We start from the raw sequence: 21225 nt of genomic DNA on the forward strand, positions 1-21225 counted from the left end.
AAGGCTTGAGCCCAGGAGTTTGAGATCAGCCTGGGCAACATGATGAAACCCCGTCTCCATTTTAAAAATACAAAAATTAGCCAGGCATGGTGGTGTGCACCTGTAGTCCCAGCTACCTGGGAGGCTGAGGTGGGAGGATCCCTTGAGCCTGGGAGGCCGAGGTTGCAGTGAGCAGAGATCGTGCCACTGCACTCCACTCTGGGTAACAGAGCAACAAGACCTTCTCTCAAAACAAAACAAAAACAAAAACAAACCAACCAAAAAAAAGCAAATGGGAAAAAAACGGGTGCTCAGACTTGTAGCTGAAGCCAAGGGTTATCAGGGACCATGGATGGGTTTGGAATTGAGTTGACGGGGTTCGAGTCTGGCTCTGAAACTTTGTGGCAGGTTAAACAGCAAGGAATTTCAGCTTTCGAGTGGGGACAGTAATAATCCTCAGAACTCAGTTTGTCCAGCTGCAAAACGGCACAATAACAGGAAGGGAACCTGGTGGCAAAACTAAAAACAACCAAAATGTCCAGCAACTGGTGAATGGAAAAACAAAAACAGTATATCCGTGCAATTAAATAATACCCAGCAGGGGAAAAGAGCACATATGCTTACCTGCTACAGCATGGATGGACCTCAAAGACAATATGTGGATGGACCTCAAAGATAGTATGCGAAGTAAAAAAAGCCCCACACGAAAGACCACATATTGCATAATTCCATTTATCTGAAGGCAAAACTACAAAGACACGAAGTAGATTGGTGGTCACCTTAGTCTGGGGTAGAAGTGAAGACTGACTGCAGATGGGTACCAGGGGATCTTTTTACAGTGATAGAAACATTATAAAATTGGGCAGGGCGAAGTGGCTCACGCCTGTAATCCCAGCTCGTTGGGAGGCTAAGGTGGGTGGATCACCTGAGGTCAGGAGTTCGAGACCAACCTGGCCAACATAGTGAAACCCCATCTCTACTAAAAATACAAAAATCAGCCAGGCGTGGTGGCACTCGCCTGTGATCCCAGCTACTCGGGAGGCTGAGGCATGAGAATCGCTTGAACCCAGGAGACAGAGGTTGCAGTGAGCCGCGATTGTGCCACTGCACTCCAGCCCAGGCAACAGAGCCGACTCTGTCTCAAAAAAACAAGAAAAAAAATTATAAAATTGGACTGTGTTTGCACAGCTTCATAACGTTACTAAACAGAATTAAACTTTTAGTTTCAACCAAAACAAGTGAAGTCACCTGCAGTCCCATCTACTTGGGAGGCCAAGGTGAGAAGATCACTTGAGATCAGAAGTCTGAGTCCAGCCTGGGCAACATAGTGAGGCCCCATTTCTTTTTAAAAAGTGAATTTTACAGTATGTAAATAACACTTCAACAAAGCTGTTTTTAAAAAGTGGCTGGCACATATTGTAAGGATCAGTTCAGTTACCATATAGGAGAGTGTTTTTGAAAATTGTCATGTGCTATGGAGAGGCCAGCCCTAGTGATTCATAAGGCTATAGCGGAGAGTGGGTGTGACCGCACTACCAGAATTGGAATCAACACGGAACTCCAGAACTTACTAGCTGGGACCGTGGGCAAGTTCCCTAACGACTCTGGGCCTCTGCCTCTTCATCTCTACCATGGAGATGGTAACAGTTTCAGCCTCATGGGGCTGATGTGAAGATTAAATGAGTTAACACGAGCAAGCCGCTGAGGACAGCCTTGCACATGGTCACGCACTCAGTAAACGGCAGCTCTTGTTCTCATCCTCATCCTCACTCTTCTATCCCAGCAGCGCAGAGGGGGCCCCCAAGATCAAGAGCAGGGCTGGAGACACGTTCTGTTCATCACAGCGTCCCTTCTGAGGTTCACGCCGTTCGTCACAGTTCCTTGGGTATCGGATTAGATGTGGTCGTCTGTCCTGAACCTCCTCACGGCCCCACAGGCCCAGAGCTGGGCTCTGCCCATCATGGGGCTGCTTCCTGTTCCCCAAACACTGGCCACAATGTGAGGTCAGGCCAAAGGCATAGGTGAGGAAGAGTGGGGTCCCTGGGACAGGAAGACAGGGCGACAGGAGTGAGCCAGCTCCAAGGTCAGGGAGAAGCCACAGGCTGAGCATCTCAGAGCCCCCACTGCCCAGTACAAAGACGCATAAGAAAGCTGGCTCACTGTCATTGAGCCCTATATCGTCCCCTGCATTAGAGCCAAGAAAACTCAGCCTCCAAGACACGGAACATATTTTCCTGGGTCAGAAGCAGCAGTTAAACCTGGTCTATTTATGCCGAAGCCCAAGTGCAGGTGCTCGGAGGAGGTATGTTAAGGTGGGGCAGGAGGCTGGGGATAAATGAGGGAGGGAGGGAATGGGGGCTCAGCTCTACCTCCACCCCCACCACACATACACTGGGCTTACCTCTCCCCTCAACACACACACTCTAGATAACACTTCCTCCAAGGGCATTTGTGAAAATGCAGGTTCCTGGGCCCCACTCCGAACCAACTGAACGGAACCTCTGGCCTAGAAACAGGAAACCTGCATTTTTTAAGTGTCCCCCTGGTAACTCTTAAGCAATTTTAAGCCAGGCGCAGTGGCTCATGCCTGTAATCCCAGCACTTTGGGAGGCCAAGGCAGGTGGATAGCTTGAGCCCAAGAGTTCGAGACCACCCTGGCCAACATAGTGAGAACCCCCCATCTCTATTTAAACAACAAAAAAAAGAAATTTGAGAACAACTGCCCCCAAATAAGGTGGGAAAATGCTGCAAAAATAGAAAAAGTTCCATCAGAAGAGATCATCAGTTTATCCTGTCAAAGAATCACAAAAAATGAGAAGGCCCCGGCCTGCCACTAAGGCTTTTGGCATTTATCATTGTGAACAAACGGGGATTTTTAAATTTTGAGACCTCAAAGTGTGTTGATGAGCAAAAACCTCACACTGAATTCTCACAGCAATGTGGTGGCCTCACACCTGTCCCCATATACAGAGGGAGAAACTGAGGCCTGGAGAAGGGAAGGCCCAGAGCCGCCTACATGAAGCTGGTCACTACACCATTGCCTGCAAGTTCAGGTCGACGCAGACCTCAGAGCTCCATCCTGAAGCCCCCAAAAGTGCTTTTCTTCATCTAGTCAATGCTCCACTGCACCTAGCCATGACCAAAGTGTAAATCCCAAACCGGGGGCCACCCGGTGACACTCATTTGTCAGCAGGTGCTGCCCCAAGTGACCAGCCGGATGGATTGCTGACTGTGACCTTATGCCTGCAGGGCCCTTAATGGTTTACAAAGGGCTTTTCCAGCACTGCCCGATTTGCTCACAATGATAATTAGTCATCACAGTAACAAATGGGTCTGCAAATGAGGATCAGACCCAGATTGGGGGCTGAGCTCTGGCGCACTGCCTGGAACCCTGGTGCTCAACCCTAGTGGAGCTGCCGAAACTGCTGAGGTCTGTGCCTACCCCAGAATCCTGACTTAGCCTGGAGTGCTGCCTGCACAAAAGGATTTCTTATTTGAAGCTCCCCAGGGGATGCTGAACAGCCCCAAAGGAAGCCAGGCTGGATTTCAGGCTCCTCTGCCATGGAGCCGCAGCTTGGTTAGGGTCTGGGTGCTTCTCCCTGGATTATCTGGAGAACACCCATCGCCCCGTGTCCCTGGCAGGCTCACCGGCTCAGCCTTCCTTGCCCCCCAGCCCCCTGGCTGTACCTTACCAGCCCCTGCAGTTCCTGGGAAACAGGTCTTACCCAGATCCCAGAGTGCGCCTCAGCCCACCTGTCACCTTCCCACTCTAGAAACTCAACTCCAAACCCACCTCCTCCATGAAACAAGTGAGGAGTTACAAACATCCCCAGCGCCACCCCTCTGAGTTCCACAGGCCTGGCTCCTGGCACCAGCATCTCAAGTATGTGGGCCGAGGCCCGGCTTCCTGCCCTGGAGCTGGTCAGGCCATTGCTCATCCTCAGGGAGGTGTCAGTGCTGGTAGAGGCTGCAGATTGCCTTAAATGTTTTAGAATGTGATGTTTCCCCCAGGGGCCCAAGGTTAACCAATTCCAAGCACTCAACAGCACTAAGAGTGCATTCTCTCAGTGCATCCTCAAACCAAGGCTACGAAGCAGCTGTTGTTACTACCTCCATTTCACAGGCATGGAAAATGACGCTCGGAGAGGTTAAGTAACTCAGGCGGGTAAGGGGCAGGGCCAGGATTCGAACTCAAGTCAGACGGACACCACAGTCCACGCTCCTCTTTATAGCCACACTGCTCCACCCACCTTGCCGTCCTTCTCACAAGCAGACACAGGAGGAAAGAGTCTCAGATCAGGAGTCGGAGCTGCACAGCCGTGCACTAGACGTGTTGCCTCAGGAGGCCAGGAAAACGGCTGAGTCCCGCCTATGGCTTGGGCTGAGGCCCATAGTGTGGCCTGTGATTTATCCCCCAAGCAGGACACTTTGAAGAGTAAAAGAGGCTTTTAAGCTATTAATAATGATGATAGGACAGTGTTGGTCAGGACTGTCCCAGGCAAGCAGGATGTGGGGTCACCCAACATGGAGTTGAAGTTAGCTAAACTCTCGGAACCTCGATCTCCTTATATTTAAAGTGAAGATATCATGAGCACCCACAAAAATAATTTGTGTGACCACACTAAACTATAAAACCCTACATCCAAATGTAGGTGTTTTGTTTTGTTTTTTAATTTACAACAACAAACAAGACTGGGTGAACTCATTCATGGTCTAACTTGACCTTGGGCAAGTTACTTTCTTTTTTTTTTTTTTTTTGAGACGGAGTCTCGCTCTGTCACCCAGGCTGGAGTGTAGTAGCGCGATCTCGGCTCACTGCAAGCTCCGCCTCCCGGGTTCACGCCATTCTCCTGCCTCAGCCTCCCGAGTAGCTGGGACTACAGGCGCCCACCGCCACCATGCCCGGCTAATTTTTTTTGCATTTTTAGTAGAGACGGGGGTTTCACCGTGTTAGCCAGGATGGTCTCGATCTCCTGACCTCGTGATCTGCCCGCCTCGGCCTCCCAAAGTGCTGGGATTACAGGCATGAGCCACCGCGCCCAGCCAGGCAAGTTACTTTCATGCTCAGGACCTCAGCAAAGTAACTGGTGGTGTGATGAAGGGGTCTGCCCGCATTTGAGTTGTAAACTGACAGCAGGTGGGCCACATTTTCCCTATATAACAAGTTTTGTTTGGTCAGTAGAGTGTTGACATTCTTGAATTTGAATGCCACGGCCCTGCCACACCTTGTCGGCTTGTACCTGGCCTGGCCTGATGCACAGGGTGTAGACATCTGCCTGACCCATGTAGGTGCCTAGGTTTGCAGCCCCTGGAATAGACACATTCGAAAGCCCCTTCTCATCCTGATATCCTAGGAGTCTTCCTAGCACTGATAAATATCCCGACTGAAGGTGTATAGGTAGATTAGTTGCAACGAATGTTCCACATTAACCTCTTAGATGAGTAACGTTCAACATTAATCAAAACACAAGAAAATCTCCTCCTACGCAATACCAAAGTCTTAATTCGACAGTCAGTCAGGAAAAATAGAGTCGCAGAATCAAAGGGTCGTCACAGCCAGGTGCAGTGGCTCATGCATGCAATCCAAGCACTTTGGGAGGCTGAGGCGGGAGGATTGCTTCAGCCAAGGAGTTTGAGGCCAGCTTGGGCAACATAGCGAGACCTTTTCTTCTAATTAAAAAAAAATAAATAAAGAAAGAATAAAAGACACTCAGTCGGGGTTTTGGTTTTCCACAAGTTGAGGTTGCCAACCTCATCAGATTAACCTCGAACCCTGACAACTAAGGAAAGAGAGTGGAGGAAGCAAAGAGCCTCTGCCACCTGTGTAAGCCTCAGATTCCTCCTCCGTAAACCCGAGAGACTGATGTGTACCTGGCTGCATTGAGAGGGCTTCGTGAGCTCCACCGGGCACAGAGTCAAGCAGGCAGAAATGCTCAGTAAACAGAGCCCTACCACCCACTCTGCTCTCGTCCACCGCAATAGGCAGCCTTAAAATGGGGTCACTCTGCATAAAGAACAAATACTTGTCAGCAGCTCCACCCTGCCATCTTTCTTGTGCTCAGCTTCTTGGAGAGGCAACGTGGTACGCATTGAAGGAGCACTACATTTGGAGTTTTGATGACTTGCATTTGAATCTTGGCTGTACCTTTCATGGCAGTGCAACCTCCAATGACCTCCTTGACCTTTCTGGGTCTGTTTGTACATCTGCTAAAAGGGGATCATGATGACCTCTGCCCTGCCCACCTCACAGATCCTCATCCTATCCATTGATAACCCCACCTGTGAGATCCTGTAGTAGCTGATGTACATGTTAACCATCATTATCAGTTGAGAAACTTCTCAACTAGGACCAGGCCCTTCACATCTACTCCTGTTTCTGCCACTGAAGCAAATTAAAAAATAATATATATATATATCACCTTGGACCTTTTATTTTCTAGCAGGGACTATCCATAGTTATTATCTACACAGGGTGGCTGGTCCCGGGGTGTGATTCCCGTTTGGGATAATAAGTAAATGCTCTTCGTAGCAACTGCATATGAGATGAACAAATACAGCATGCCAACAGCGGGACCCTATCGACAGATGAAGCCAGGATTCCAGCACTTACTCCCAGAGCTAGTTCTTCATTATTCAAGATACAAGATCAAGGCTGGGTCCAGGTTCTGTTGAGCCTGAAGCCTATACAATTTGGGGGTCCCTCTTTAAAAAATATGGTAATACACAAATAAAATTAGATAAAGGGTGCCTGTAATCCTAGCACTTTGGGAGGCCAAGGCGGGTGAATCACTTGAGGTCAGGAGTTTTAGACCAGCCTGGCCAACATGGTGAAACCCTGTCTCTACTAAAAATACAAAAATAAGCCAGACATGGTGGCAGGCGCCTACAATTCCAGCTATTCAGGAGTCTGAGGCACAAGAATCTCTTGAACCCGGGAGGCAGAGGTTGCAATGAGCCAAGACCACATCACTGCACTGCAGCCTGGGCGACGGAGCTAGACTCTGTCTCAAAAAAAAAAAAAAAAAAAAAAAAAAAAAAGATAAATGGCCTTGGGAGGGTCCTAAGACTGACCTTCTCCAGCCTTGTGGTCAGTCTGTCTGGACCTGTCTGCACATCATCCCTTTAATTATTTCCCAAAAGCTCTACATCACAAACGCATTATTGATGAAGAAACGGGGCTCAGAGAGGTAGAGGAATTTGTCCAACCCAGTTGTCTAGGAAAGAACAGGCACAGTTGACTCCAAATCCCATATTCTTCCAGCCACAACGTGCATCTCTTGAATAAATGTTAAAAGATGTGGTGGGCAATTGCTATTGATGAATGGAACACAAATTTGGGGCAAGTTTCAGGTTCACCCTATCCACACCCTACCCGACTCCCACCAGAACTCCTGAATATCACAAACATCCTTCCAGGACCCCACACACAAAAAGTCCCAGGTCATAACCATATTAGAGTAATGGAAAATGAGAAAATGGAAAAAACCTCCATCATTCCCAGCAAAGACTCAACAGGGCCCTCATGAAGCTCCACCTTGTTCCCACTGAGGCAGCTTCCGGCAAGTGCCTGTTTGTACAACCAGCGAGAAAGACAGCTCTTGCTGATCTTAATTCTTACCCCCACTCGTTCAGTTCTCTTATGATGACAGGCACCTCAATTCAGTTTCACAGCATCCCAAAACGTGCCGGAGTAGGCTGGGTGAGACTCTCGGGGCTCAAAGTCTATCATTACATCTTGGTTGCGACCACAGAGGGTTTTTTTTTCTTTTAAACACCAGCTCAAGGGCAGAAGAATTAGTCAGGGCTCAGATCTTCCGGATCGCTACTGTATGGGGACCATAACATCACTGTAAGGCCCCTGTGCTGAGCCACAAACCCCACTTGGAACAAAGAAAACTCCCAGGTACTTTACCAGACACCAATTGCGCCATCCTGTTTGGGACACAGTCATTTGGCACTCCAGGTTCTCAACCCATAGTAATAAGGCCTCATGCTTTTGAAACTGAAAAATGCATCCAAAAAAATCTCAGTGACACATCATGACTCATGTCCCATCCCCACCCCCACTCCCACCTCCCTCCCGCCCCACCCCAGGGAGGGGGCTCGTCCTTTTCATTCACCCCTGATGTGAAACCAGGTTGGTCAGTGCCTGTCAATTTCACTTCCTGTTTCCTTGCTTCCATCAGAGAGCGGAGCTGTGAGGAGGGATAGATATTATGCTGTGGTGCAGCCAGACAAGCCCCACCTTGTTGTGCCTCCAGAAGAAGCACATTCTTGGCCTGGGTGGCAACAATAACATCTGGATGGAAATATCAAGTGGTATCAGGCTTCCAAACCACCATTCATGAAAGGTGCATCCACTCAGTAAGCCTCTATGGAGGCCTCTTCTGGGCCAAGTGTTTGTTCGAAGTTGTGTATGGACAGAAAGATATTCCTCCTCTCAAGGTGCCCACAGCCCAGGGCATACTGAGAAGCCAACAGATAATCAATGCAGTGAGATGGCTGTGGGGATTGGGGTGTTACAGAATTGGGGTGGGGTGGGGACAGCCTGCTTTCAAGGAGTCTAGGCAGGCATCTCAGAGGTAACAGCCAAGACTAGATGGAGGACAATAATAAGGATGATGATGATGATGACACTGATGAACAATATGTCAAGCGTTTTCTAATACTTTGCATTTGTTAACTCACGTATTCTTCCCAGTCACCCTTATTCCCACTTTATAGAGGAGGGAACTGAGGCATCAGGATGGTGAGTAACTGGCCCAAAGTCACATAGCTGTTACAAGCACTATATGAGAACAAGTTGACCTGCCAAAGACAGCGTAGGGATCAGGACGGAGAAAGTCACAGAGAGGAAAGGGCATGGCATTTATGGAGAGCTGCCAACATCTTGGGGCCACACAGCAAAGGGCAAAAGTGGTCCCAACATGTGGGTGTGTGGCCCACAGACACACTTTGTTGATGGCCTATATAGTGTTTTAAAATATATATATAAACCAACGCTTGAAAATTAGTCTATTTCATATAAAAACCTAGATTCCCAAAATTATGTTGAACAATCAGGATCTGGAAACATGGAGGCCATATTCTTCCATGGCAATAATCAGAGTTGGGTTGGTTCTCTTTAGATGGGGTGTAGCCTTCACCCTGGTTCCCTACAGCCACTTCCACTGCCTGATGTCCCCTCCATCCAGTCCCATTAATCCACCAACATGACCTGCCTGGTGTGTGTGAGACAGGGCAGAGTCAGGGCACAGAGCTACAGAACTTGGACTGAAGCGTTTCCGGTAAGAGGAGGGCAGTGGTGATGCAGCCAGATTCCTACTGCGTGGAGATGAGTCCAGCAGCTCCCTGGAAGAGGGACTGCATGTAGCATAAGACTGCAGCAGGGAAGAGGATGAGAGGATAAAGTACTGTTCATGCAGGATCAGAACCAGGGCAAGTGTGAAGAGGCCCCTCTACTGAACTTCTATGGAGGTTGATTTTACCGGAAATCTTTTCTCTGTTTTCTCCCTGGGGCTCAGGATATAAGCTATACTTAGCAAGCAGTCCTTTTTCATATGGAAGACTAAGATTCGCAGAGACCCTGCCAAAGCAACTTACATAGAGCCAAAGGAGAAAAATTAGGCAGATGCTCTCGGGGGAGTTAATTTTAAGGCATTACAGCATTTAATACACAGATTCCACTTCAGTGTTAAACCAAACCAGGCACAGAGGCTTAAAAAACAGTGGCCAGGTCAACCACTTCACTTTATTCCCAGCCCCCAAAACCTCTCCTGCCCACCACGTTTTCAACTTGAAGCCACACTGAACCATGGCACTGTTAGGAAGGCTGGAGGTGGGCAGAGGGGACAGCCTGAGATCATGTGCCACAAGAAGCTTCCCTCCAGCTGGGGAGATGGGGCCAAGCCCCATGGACCACGAGTGAGAAAGACACATCATGTTTCCATTTCACGTGTGCCATTCACGTGCTTAGTTCTGGGACGCTGCAGAGAAGCAGCAGTTACAGACCTGCTGATGGTGTGGTCAGGAAAGAAGCAGGAAAAGAGTGGGGCGCGGTGGCTCACACCTGTAATCCCAGCACTTTGGGAGGCCGAGGCAGGCGGGTCACCTGAGGTCAGGAGTTCAAGACCACCTGGCCAACATGGTGAAACCCTGTCTCTACAAAAATAAAAAATTAGCCAGGCATGATGGCGGGCACCTGTAGTCCCAGCTACTCGGGAGGCTGAGTCAGGAGAATTGCTTGAATCTGGGAGGCGAAGGTTGCAGTGAGCCGAGATCACACCACTGCACTCTAGCCTGGGCAACTGATCGAGACTCTGTCTCAAAAAAAAAAAAAAAAAAAAAAGCAAGAAAGTAATTTGACAACTAGGAGATCTATGACAACACTTCACTCAGCTGTAGAAAGGTCTTGGGTGTTAGGGTCACATTTGACAATTCTGCTTGTTTGCTGTGTGGCACTGATGCCTGGCTGAGCTTCTCTGTGTCTGTCTCCTCATCTTTAAAATGAGAGCGCTTTGTACACTGGGAAGTGACCTGTGGATGTGAGAGGCCTTGTTGCCATGTGTCCTTTTCATCATTGCTTGCCTATTTTACTATTTTTTTTTTGAGACAGAGTCTCGTTCTATTGCCCAAGCTAGAGTACAGTGGCATGATCTCTGCTCACTGCAACATTCGCCTCCCAGGTTCAAGCGATTCTCCAGCCTCAGCCTCCTGAGTAGCTGGGACTATAGGCACGTGCCCCCACATCCAGCCAATTTTTGTATTTTTAGTAGAGACAGGGTTTTACCATGTTGGCTAGGCTGGCCTCAAACTCCTGACTTCAGGTGATCTGCCTGCCTCGGCCTCCCAAAGTGCTGGGATTACAGGTGTGAGCCACCGCGCCTGGCCACTTGCCTGTTTTTCAATCCAGGGCTGGTCCCCCGGCTGGAAGTCTGCAGAGAGGGTTGAGCCCTCCATCTTTCCTTCTCTCCCTTCCCAAAGTTTCCCAGCTCTGATGCTATCCCAGGACCCTTTCTTAGGCTATAAAATCCACACGAAGGTGCTATTCAAAAAGATTCCCCCATTTCCTACTTTGAAAGGGCACCCTAAGGAGTGACTAATAGTGATATTTCAGGAGGCACTGAGTGGTTGTGTCTTGAGCGCTCAGATTCTACCCCATGAGCATCTACATTCAATCAAGCCAGAGACCAAGATAAAAGCTAAAAAACCCAACCAAGTTTCCAGGTTTTCATACTGCTTGGCTCCGTGTAGACTGGAATTAGCAAACAGGTTTCAATCCACGTACCAGATCTGATGGTATGAAACACTGATTATAGCCGGACACTGTGGCTCATACCTGTAATCCCAGTACTTTGGGAGGCCAAGGCAGGAGAACTGCTTGAGCCCAGGAGTTTGAGACCAACCTGGGCAACATAGCGAGACCCCGTCTCTACAAAAAATAATAATAATAATAATAATTAGCTGGACATGGTGGTGTGTGCCTGGGGTGCCAACTACTCGGGAGGATGAGGTGGGAAGATCACTTGAGCCTGGAAGGTTCAGACTGCAGTGAGCTATTATTGTGCCACTGCACTCTAGCCAGAGCAACAGAGTGAGACCTTGTCTCGGAAAAAAAAAAAAAAAAAAGAAAGCAAGAAAGAAAAGAAAAAGAAACACCAATTATGCAGAGAATCAGTCTGAGCCACGTCTGAACTCAGCAGACACGCATACTATGATGGACTAGAGATGCTGTCGGGAGCACACAGAGCAGTCATATGCGTGTTGCATATTTGTTACTGTGTAGACAAAACACCTAGGCCAGGGTTGTCCAAGCTTTTGGCTTCCGTGGGCCACACTGGGAGAATTGTCTTGGGCCACGCATGAAATACACTGACACGGTAGGGCGCGGTAGCTCATGCTTGTAATCCCAGCACTTTGGGGGGCCAAAGCGGGCGGATCACCTGAGGTCAGGAGTTCAGCACCAGCCTGGCCAACATGCAGCCTGGCCATCTCAACTGAAAATACAAAAAGTAGCTGGGCATGATGGCTGGCGCCTGTAATCCAGCTACTCGGGAGGCTGAGGCCGGAGAATCCCTTGAACCCGGGAGGCAGAGGTTGCAGTGAGCTGAGATCACGCCACTGCACTCCAGTCTGGCGACAAGAGTGAGATTCCATCTCAAAACAAAACAAAACAAAAAGAAAAGAAAAAAGAAATATACTGACACTAACGATAGCTGATAAGCTAAAAATTCACACACACACAAATCTCATAATGTTTTAAGAAAGTTTACAAATTTGTGTTGGGCTGCACTCAAAGCCATCCTGGGATGCGGGTTGGACAAACTTGACCTAGACATTCTGCCTCTCTTCACTTGGGCCCCCCAGATGTCTGGCCTGCGTAGATCAGCCTCAGTGCACGCAGCTGGAAGGTGCAGCGCCTGTCGGAGGCACCCGTTTCCCCACCAAGGGCCTCATGTTCGCATGCCCACTCCACGTTCACTCCATCATCCATCTCACTCCGTTTTCTATTGAAAGCACCCTGTCACCTTTCGCGTTTCCAACTCAGGAAACAGCAACCACGGAACAGAAGAAAAATCAAGATCCCATTTGCCTTGATGGATTCATTTCGATACAACTTCACTCAAGAGCTCGCCGCTTCCTGATTTCACATTTCACCATCAAAGACGAGGGCCGGGGCAGAGCTGGGGGATGTGGCCCAATTGGCAACATGCGTGGCTGAGCAACAGGTTTCTGCCAGGAAAGGCAACTCTGGGACCGCAGCTTTGGGATCCATCGGCCCATCCCAACAGCTAACAGAGGCAGAACATTCTGGAACATCATCCACCTGTCCCATCCTACAGGCTCCCAAGCCAACTGTGGCAAAGGTGAACCAAAGCCCTGAGAGAACTCAAAGTGAGACAAAGCCAGGCTCTCTGTGCTGAGGGAAGCAAGGCCCAGAGAGGGCAGTGGTGTGGCCACTGTCACACAGCGGGGCTCTGGGTCCAGTCCCTCTCTCTGGTTTGGGCACCTCCCCCCTGCAGCAAGCATTGATGACTTCAGGTTACACCATATAGGAATGTCTCCATCCCTTTCCCCAAGGTGAGGAAAGGGCTCATATCAGTTAGTTGCTCAAGCAACCCCAGAACCAGGATTATAACAAGGTGGTGCTCTGCCACGGGGCTGATAGAGAGGACAGGCCCTGGCCAGAGCCGGGGTGGGGCAGGGACTGCGGACCAGAGGTCCTCCCCAGAGCTTTTCATGAGCAACTACTAGGCCCTCGATAGAGAAGCCCAGCATGACCGAGAGGCAGTCTATGAATATGGTGACAATGCCACACTGTGAGGATAGAACCCAGCCCCGGCTAAAGCCCACTGAAAGTAAAAGCAATAATGCAATTCATTCATTCATTCATTCATTCGACAAAGTCCGTGCCAGGCTCTCTGGCTACAATCCTGAAAAAGACACAGTATCTACGTCTTCAGGTTGCTTAAGTAAAATCATTAGCACTAAACAAAATGTGGTATTCATACAATAAAGCACAACACGGCAACTAAAAAGCGGGAACTCCTGCTACACTCAAACACAGATGAATTTCATGGGTATAATGAGGAGCTGAAGAGGCCAGGTACAAAAGAGTCCATACGCTGCAATTCAAAACACTACTTACGGAAAGCTGGAGAACAGACCCATAGTGAGAGACATCAGAACAGTGCTTAGCTCTTGGTGGGAAGGGGCGGCTGATAGGAGAGGCTCTAGGGAACCTTAATGGGGGATGAAAATGTTCTAGATCTTGAACTGGGTGGAGGTTACACGGTGTATGTGTGTGTGGGTGTGTGGGCGTGTGTGTGCATGCAATATATATAAAAAAAGTTTTACATTTTTAAAAATCATTAACAGTGTTTACACTTCTTTTTCAGAGCTAACCTTACATATGCTTGATCAAATGATGAAAAGCTTCAGCCAGAAACAGTTTTGCCTGGGTTCTGAATCTTCCCTGAGCTCTTAAATTCTACCCAGTGAGCATCTAGGTTAAAACCTGGATAAAACCTGGATAAAAGATTTAAAAACTCAACCAAGTTTCCAAGTTTTTGTACTGCTTGGCTCTGTGTAGATCCAAGTTAACAAACAGGTTTCAATCCACATACCAGATCTGATGGTATGAAGCACTGATTATGGCTGGGCACAGTGGCTCATGCCTATAATCCCAACACTTTGGGAGGCCCAGGCAGGAGGATAGCTTGAAATAGGAGACTGGGGCCCTTGCAAACCCACTGAACTTCCTGGTGGTCACAGTGGACAGTCAGCATGGGGAATAAGTCTCTCTGTGAAAAATGCAATGAACAGAAGGCCCCTTTCCATGGCCTGTGCTTGGAACCAGCAAAGGAGTCGGCCATTCTGCATCCTGAGCTCAGACAGAGGAGCTGTGGGTGACAGATGGTACCTGCCAGGAGCAGGGATGCATGAGTCTCAGGTCAATGACAGATGCGGCTGGAGCCCAGTGTGGAGGCCCCAGGTTCCAGCGTGACCTAGTTTTCGAGATTGATGGGGCTGGCGTTGATGGCCTCCCTTGCACTTTCCTCTGTTCAGTGGGGGGCAGAGAGAACCCAAAATAGCAACACCCTCCCCCAACCCACACTTAGACAACAGGTGACTAAGAAAGAAGGCAGGAGGGGAGGTGGGGAGGGGAATGGCAGGCGGGCCAAGTTGGGTGGGCTCTGGGGCAGATATGTCTGCCTCTCTTCTCTGAGGCACAACTGAGGGGCAGAGAAAGGCCAGGCAGTGACAGTGACTTCACATGCGCTGCTGCCAACGACCCCCATCCCTCCCAATCCACCGTGGTAACACCAATATGTTCCCAGCTTGGATCTCTCTCTGTCTCTTTCTCCCCACCCACCTTGGGCCCCAGACTCATACCCAGCCCTGTCTGCTCAGCATCTCCACTTGGGTGTCCGAGAGCATCTCCACTTGGGTGTCTGAGAGCATCTCAAGTGTCATATGGCCAAAAGCAAACTCCTGACCATCCCTATCTCAAGACAGCGCTTCTCCATCTTTCCAGGTGCTCTGGCCAAAAACTGTGGTGTCACCTGTGACTCCTCTTTCTCTCACATCCCAGCTGCAATCCAGCCAGAAATCCGATGGGTTCTGCCTTCGAGATGTAGCCAGACTCTGGCCACTTCCCAACACCTCCACTGCGACCGCCCTGATCCTGGCCACCATCCTCTCTGCCTCCTCACCTGCCTTCCTGCTTCCTGCCCTCATTCCCTTCCGGGTGTTCTCCCTGCTGGATGTGGAGTGATCCCGTGTAAAAGGCCCCCATGACGTCTCCCACCTCATAGCCTACTGCTCTACCTGCTCACATCACTTGGGTCACGCTGGCCATCGGACACACTGGACAGCCCCAGGGCCTTTGCTGGTCCTGGGCTGGAAGGCTCTTCCCCTGGAGAGCCCTCAACTCCCTTCCTCGCCTTGGGTGGGGCCTTCCTTGACAGCCCTATTTAAATTGCCACCCCTCCCTCCCCCTTCCCCCTTCTCTTCTCCTGTTTTAATCTCTTCCATAGCATTTATTGCCACTGGACACACAATATATTTTTACTTATTTATTTTGTTCATTGTCAGTTGCCCCCGGTTAGACTGTAAGGAGCATGAGGGCAGGAAGGTTTGGGGTCTGTTTTGTTCTTGCCATGTCTCCCAACACCAAGGACAGTGCCTGGTGCATAGCAAGCACCTAGTAAGTCATTGAATAAGTGAATGAGTCAGGATCAGTGACCTCCCTCTGGAACCACAGGCTTGACAGCAAAGCTCTCCCCCTTTCTTCTGGCCCCTCAGTGCCCCCCTCAGGGCAGAACTCCAGGTACCCAGTGTGTCTCCAGCAGGTCCCTGTGTCCCCTTAGAGGTGGGAACAAGAGATCCATCAGTTCCAATGCCTCAAGATGCCTCTTGCCTCCTTCATCATCTGTCTCCCTCACATCTGCCCTGCCTTTGACAATGTACAAATAGCTTTGAAGCCCTGTAAGGTTTCAGCATCCTTGTTGCGTAGGCTGGGAGAGCCAGGCGACAGCCCAAAGACACACAGCTTAGAAGGGAGGAGAATGCCCATCCTGACAGCAAGCTTGGTCATTGCTCAGATTCACCCTGTCCCTACCACCTGCTTCCTCCAGGCCAGCACTGCAAGCCAATCGTGATGACAACGATGGTGCTGGATGGAGGACAGACAAAACCAGTGAGGCTCTTGCAACAGGGGAAAATGAGTCCACCAGCAACAAGAAGACTGGGACTGGGGAGGGGGTGCAGAAGGGATTAAAGGGTTCAAGGGGGCCTGGGAGGACAGAAGGGGATTCTGTTTGGGTTCCCCTCAACCAACCTAAAGCAGATTCTGCTGAAAACACAGGAGGCAATAATACCCTGAGCTTTTTAAGTGCATGTCCCCATGACCCCATAGCCCTACACCTAGAGGTTTATTGCAAAGCCATCAGGGAAAGAGTGTACACAGAACAGTGAGGGTTAGCTATACGGGGTGCTTGGCAGAGCAGTGCTGGTGAGAGGAGGACAATGGAAACCTTCTCAGTGTCCCCAGATAGGGGAATGGGATTTATACGCCATGACTCCCTTGAAAACAATGAATGTGCACCTACATTTCCTAACTCGGAAAGCCGGCAATGACATTGAGCCTAAAATTCTGTGTTGTACGGGCCCATTCGTGTGTGTGTGTGTTTTTAAAATGTATGTGTTTGCAAAGAAAAGTGTCTAGGGCCAGGCGTGGTGGCTCACGCCTGTAATCCCAGCACTTTGGGAGGCCGAGGTGGGTGGATCACAAGGTCAGGAGATTAAGACCATCCTGGCTAACACGGTGAAACCCCGTCTCTACTAAAAAATACAAAAAATTAGCTGGGCGTGGTGGCGGGCACCTGTAGTCCCAGCTACTAGGGAGGCTGAGGCAGGAGAATGGCATGAACCTGAGAGGCGGAGCTTGCGGTGAGCCGAGATCGCACCATTGCACTCCAGCCTGGGCAACAGAGCAAGACTCCATCTCAAAGAAAAAAAAAAAGTGTCTAGGAGGAAGTATATTAGATGCAGTAATGGTGACTGCTGCTAGTGAGCCTAGAGGGAGCTCACTCTCTTTTTCATTATTTTCTGTATTCTTTTGCTGTGGGATAATTACGGAATCAGAGAGACTGAGGGGTTGAGGAAGAATTATGTAATTATTTAGGTGCACCAAACCAGTCGGATTAACATCCAAAGGACTGAGCCCCAAACAAAGAGTCCAGTTACCTTTTAAGCATTTTATTGGGCGGGGGCGGGGGGGGGATCTGTGCAGAGGGAAGCATATTACAGAAGTGAGAAACAAAGACAGTTATTCAATTGAGACATGCATTACATCATTTCTTACTTTTTAAGGAACAACACGTTTTACGACTTGAGATTATCTGTCAAGTGACCTTGAAGCTGCACAGCTAGAGAAACAGAGTCTTCACAATGCCTGGGAAGGGAGAGATAAGTCTCACTAGCCACAGAAAGAAAAACAGGCAGTTAATTTTAAAGGACTCCAGCCCTTTCTCTTCCTCAAGGGGAACTGGGTTTTCTTACATACAGCTGAGTTTTTGATTACACAGTTTTTAATTTCTTTTCATTCCTGTTCCACTATGAATAATTTTACGACTAGCATATATCAATATTTTTAGTAAATAAAACAGTAAAGGTGCATGCATTTTAGAAAAACAAATTTAAATGCTCCAGAGACTTCCCCGAGGGGCCAGGCCCACCAGGGCCCTCTCTCCAGCCAGACCCAGCACCTGCCCATTGAAGGCAGCCTCTAAGCCTCCGAAGCTGAGGGCCTGACACCTCCAGCCAAGCCTCTGTGTGTGACTGAGGGGGGAGAAACAGAGAGAAAAGAACCACTTCCTGCAGAGCTGGTGGTGGTGGCGGCTCTGGGGGAGGAGAGACACCCACCCGAGGTGAGGACTAGAGGCTCCTTCAGCAAATGTGAACGTGACTCAGGGGGCCACCCTGACTGACAGGGCAGTGTGGCCCTCGCGGTGACCAGGGCTCAGCTGCACTGTCGCTGCCATTGACCAAAAGCCGGTGATCACAGGCAGAAGAGGCCTGCGGGTGGGACATGCCCAGTGGGCCTTGTGGGGATGGAGCCGGTCCTGCTTTAGGGGACAGGGTCTGAAGCAAGAGCCAGCAGGTGGCCTCGACCCATGGATTCCCCTGCAGATCTCCAGGGCCACACCCATGGCAGGGCCTCCAGATAGGATCCCACTGCTCTTTAACGAATGTTTGGGCAGGTCCCCAACAGCCTGGAGGAAACCCCTTACCAAACCCCTTACAGCCACCAGCAAAGGAAAGCCAGGCTTCCAGGTAGAATCCGGATCCATGAGGTGGACTGTGTTCTATCCACTTTGTACTCAGGGTGCCCAGCCCAGGCCAGGTGCTTAGTACTCGCTTATTAAGCGAAAGGATGAATGAATGAATGAGCCATCCGCAAAGATGACCTATGTTACTACTTTGGAAAGAAATGTCTTCGTCGTGAGCTGGGCTTCTCAGCGGGTGGAGGTGCAGCTGTGTTCCAAAAAAAGAAGCTATTTTTAAAGAGAGAGAAGAGGGAAGGACTGAGCCGGGAATGCCTGAGGCCTGGTTACTAGACAAGCCAGAGGACTCCTCCTCATCGTGCAGAGGAAGGGGGAGTCAGCTTCTGGGAAGAAGTGGGGCCCGCCTGGGGCAGTCTCACCAGAGGGAGGTGATGACAATATTGCTGGGCTTCAGTCTCCTGCCTTTAGAGGGTGAGGGCCAGTCCACAGGAGTTCAGATCATAAGGCCCAAGTCCCATTCTCCGCCAGCTCCCCACCTGCCAGGTGAGGACACCAGTCAAGGACTTCTGTTAGACTGAGTCACTTGGGAGACTTAGCTCTCTTGGGGCACAGCTTGGCCCCCTGTGCATGTGGCCAGATGCCAGAGGGCTGGGCGCTTCTGGGAGATGGGCCTCTCGGTGCATCAAGATGGCTTCACAGTGAGCGTGACTGTGAGGCTGTTGTGCCCCTCCTCCCTGATCTTCTGCCACGACCCTGGAGCCCACTTCAGTCACCACTGCCAAACCATCACCTTCCACCACACACACTCGGACTGTGGGCACACCCAGACCACCAGGATGGACACACAGAGCTGAAGACCCAACCCTTGGCAGACACCATAAAACAGCCCAGCTGGCTCCAGTGGGCGGGAACCCTGGTAGGAAGACATGGAAGCCATCTGCTCAGGTGTCCTCTTTCTGCAGGCCCAGAGAGAGGAGACTTGCTCAGGCTCAGGTCAGAATCCAATCCGGGATCCGAAGCCAGGGCCCCAGGCCTCATGTACGGTGCACCACGGGGAGTTTTGGTGATAAAAGTCAGGGCTTCCCAAGAGGCCTGAATCAGCAGGAAGTGGTAGCAGCTTGCTCTACTGGGGCACAGTCCCCACTCCCCACCCACCAGACCCTCCATCAACCCTCATGCTCCCCATCTGGGAGTTGGGGCAGCCAGAGTTGCGATTGTCCCTGACAGAGAAGAATTGTGCCCCAAATTCCAGAGGCCAGGAGGGAAACAGGATAAACCACAAGGCACCCACAGCGCCTTCAGGAGTCCTCCTGCCTCTAATTTGCTGTGTGACCTTGGGGAAATCCCTTCCCCTCTCTGGGACTCATTTTCCTGATCCGCACGATAGAGTTTGGTCTCCAAGGTTTCATCTGATCCTGAGAAGCTCTGAGTCCAAGCCTGGACACATTCTTACTGTGTCAGAGGCAAACACTCAGCCAAACTAGCTGGTTACTAAAAATAGAAAGGCCGGGCGCAGTGGCTCACGCTTGTAATCCCAGCACTTTGGGAGGCCGAGGAGGGTGGTTCACTTGAGGCCAGGAGTTTAAGACCAGCCTGTCCAACATGGTGAAACCCCATCTCTACTAAAAATACAAAAATTAGCTAGGCGTAGTGGCGCATACCTGTAATCCCAGCTACTTGGGAGGCTGAGGCAGGAGAATCACTTGAACCCAGGAAGCAGAGATTGCAGTGAACCATGATCGTGCTACTGGACTCCAGCCTGGGTGATGGAGCAAGATTCTGTCTCAAAGAAAAATAAAAATACAAAATAAAAATAGAAAGCCACTAAAATAAGGTGTGGGGTGGGCTAGGAATTTTTAGATACAGGCACCATTGTTATTTTTATTTTTACTAAATTTATTTCCCTTTTTTCATATTTTGATTTCACTAAAAATAATGAAAAAAGTTTCCATGCACAAAGCATTCTCAACAATGTTTTTGGCCAGATTGACAGCTGCAGCTCCCTCCAGCCATTTATTAATGGCTTTTTCTTTTTAAAAAATCTACTTCTGCCCATGAATCTGCAACACATTAACTGAACATTTGGGTCAAAATTTCTCGTACATGCAACATCTTCCCTCTGGATGAAAAACTCCTGGGGAATGGGGATTATGTCTTCCATAGCTTTCTCCCCTCGTGTCCAGTCTGGCTTTAGTCCTGATAATGACTGCTGTCATCATTGTTGCTGTTATTGTTGATTTTCATTATAGAGCCTGAAGGAAACTTCAAATCGAATCCAACCTCCTCTCTTTACCAATGGGGAAATTGAACCCAAGAGAATAAACTGTATTTAGTCTAATATCAGATCCTTGGTGGAAAGGCTCAATATTGTAAACATGTTGATTCTACTTCAAATCAATCCAGAAATTCACTGAACTTTAAATCTGATGGGACTGGGGGGAGTTGGGGAGATCTGACAAATTTATTTGAAAATGAAGAAGGATAGCTAAGAAGTGTTAGAAGCAGACGAGTAATGTCCTTTCCCATAATAAGATTATAGTTCAATCTAAAGATTTACACAATTTAAAACTGGGTATACCATTTTAGGAACAGATTAATTAATGGAAAAGAAGAAAGAATTCAGAAAAGGAAATTCATCTCATTTATTTCAAAATTCAATGATGTAGTGCTAATCCTAAGCAGTGGAAGGAAACCTGGAATTTTCAAAAAGTGATGTTGAAGCAGCTGTTCTCTTTTTGGGGAAAACAAACTGAAAAATAAAAAGCTTTAGAGTTAATTTTAAATAATTAAAACAAGTCACATCTCACACCTACTCAAAAATAAAGTACAATTGGATTAAAGATTTGTGTAATAAAAAAAAGACACTAGAAGAAAATATAGGGGAAAAATTTTTTATAACTTGAATGTGGAAAATGTCTTTCTTAGCATAGTATAAAAACTAAAAATCCTGAAGACA

At 49.1% G+C, this 21225-nt stretch overlaps 1 long non-coding RNA gene across 1 annotated transcript; it reads left to right on the forward strand.

The window, feature by feature from the left end:
- The first annotated feature begins 1878 nt into the window (after positions 1-1878).
- LOC134759288 (uncharacterized) lies at positions 1879-14044 on the forward strand. The gene is made up of 4 exons (XR_010135393.1): positions 1879-2000; positions 2173-2281; positions 8166-8330; positions 13878-14044. It is a non-coding gene; the product is annotated as an uncharacterized lncRNA (long non-coding RNA).
- The last annotated feature ends 7181 nt before the right edge of the window (positions 14045-21225 follow it).

Source organism: Gorilla gorilla, chromosome 9, assembly GCF_029281585.2.
Source record: "Gorilla gorilla gorilla isolate KB3781 chromosome 9, NHGRI_mGorGor1-v2.1_pri, whole genome shotgun sequence".
Taxonomy (NCBI): domain Eukaryota; kingdom Metazoa; phylum Chordata; class Mammalia; order Primates; family Hominidae; genus Gorilla; species Gorilla gorilla.